The following is a 2,100-nucleotide window of genomic DNA, read 5'->3' on the forward strand; positions in this document are numbered from 1 at the left end:
TCATATTATTAAAATAATTATAATATTATTATTTTATCATATAATATGATATTATAATAATATTATAGTTATTAATATAATTATGATATTAATTGTTACAATATTACTATCACATTATATTATATTATGTATTATTCTATTATATTATATTATATTACGAGTCTGAATTTTAGATTGGAAGATTATAAATTTTAAATTTCATTAGGGGTATTATGAAAGCTTCATTAATTGTATTATATTGATTCCCGCACAATTAAAAAGCCAAAGTTGCTTTTGGATTGATTCTGATTTTAGCTGTAGATTCTTTAAAAATTCTTCAAAAAACACTTTTGAGGAGATTTACCACACTAAAAACAGCTTTTACTATAAGTAGAAACTGATTTTGGGAACGAAAAATAATACCAAACTAAGCCATTGGAGTTTGGACAATAGTTCGCCCAGCACAATCATAAAGGGCTTGTTTTGTTCGTTGATTCGAGTTTTTAATTCAAGTTTAGATGTGACTTTATGTGAGAGCTTTTTACTGTAGCAAAAAGTTAGATGTGATTATTTTTTAGAGCTTTTTACGATAGCAAAACTCAAATCGGTGAAATGAACGGGCCCAAAAAAATAACTATCGATATTAAGCACTATCATTAATAAAATATAAATCTCATTTATAAAAACATGAGTAATTACATTTGCACTAACCAAATTCATTAATACCCCACAAATTTATAATTTACATTTATTATAATTTTATCCTACAATAAAATTACGTTAAACCCTTAACATATACATTAATTATAAATAAATATAAATATTATTCATACACTCATATTAACTATATATAATAGGAAACTGTTTTTCTAAGCATTAAAGAAACATATCCCCATTAGGTTCGCGTGGGACTGTGTTCCGGTGCTTACTTATTCAAAAAAAAAAAAAAAAAAAAAAAAAAAAAAAAAAAAAAAAACACATCTCATGGTAAACTTCGTAAACCCTAAACTTTTCTCCACCAAATTTTTTTAAAACTTCAATAGAGGTTTCAATTGAAATAAAAACAGTTAAAAGCATGTTTCTTGAATAGCCAACAAATATTAAAGTATGTATTTCTAATAATTAAAAAGGAAGAAGAAGGAAGAGGAGGAGGTAAAATGAAGGACAATTGATAAATAAATTAACAGAGAATTACATTAATTTTAAAAAAAAAAAATATATATATATATATATACAACATTAAAAGTTGAAATAGATTATATTATTTTATAACTCAAATCAAGATTAAATAGGTGGGGAGTATGAAAGGATTAAATAAGTATTATGAAAATTATATCTATAAAAGAATAGATTGTTTAAATCATGAGTATTAATTAATAGGGACATCTATGAATTTTGAAGGTGGAGATATAACTACCCTAAAAACATATCACGGGATTCACAAAATATTAATAAGCTATGCCCGGTACCATCGTTGTTTTATAGTATTGTTCTATACACGACCAATCCACTCAGGTTTCTGTCCTTTTTTTTTTTTTTAATTATTATTTTTGGACTTTCAGCAGATTCATTTTGGTATCCCCAAAGCCTTCTTTCTGTGGCCGACAAATGTGGTGAGGTCCACCTGATCTCTATTTTGGAGTGTCATGCAAGTGCCTAAAGATTCGGGGAGGCCCATTTCCTTGCCTTTCCCGTCTGCCTCCTCCAAGTCAAACTAAACATTTCGGCCTCATTGAACTTGCATTTATATAACTGCAACTTGGAGGAAAACGACAATGGCCCTTCACATGGCTGATTCATCCACACTCACAACAATACAAAATCAATGCTACTGAATCTACATGCAAATATTAGACCTGTCATGCCGGCCGCGTAGCCTACGTTAGATGATGATGATATTTATACATGTATAATATAATAAATCTGTAGAACAATATCATGTGGATGTGAAGAAATTAAGCAACTTTTTTCTTTTCCTTTTTTTTTTCTCCCCCATTAAAACCCCACAGAAATGGGTTAAGCCTGAAAATTTAGCTTCTGAAAACTATTTCTATCAGATGAATTCTTTAATTAAAAAAGTAAATAAACAACAACAAAAAAAATTTTCAATGGCCTCAGATA

This window comes from Morus notabilis, unplaced genomic scaffold, assembly GCF_000414095.1.
Source record: "Morus notabilis unplaced genomic scaffold, ASM41409v2 Scaffold2802, whole genome shotgun sequence".
Lineage (NCBI taxonomy): Eukaryota > Viridiplantae > Streptophyta > Magnoliopsida > Rosales > Moraceae > Morus > Morus notabilis.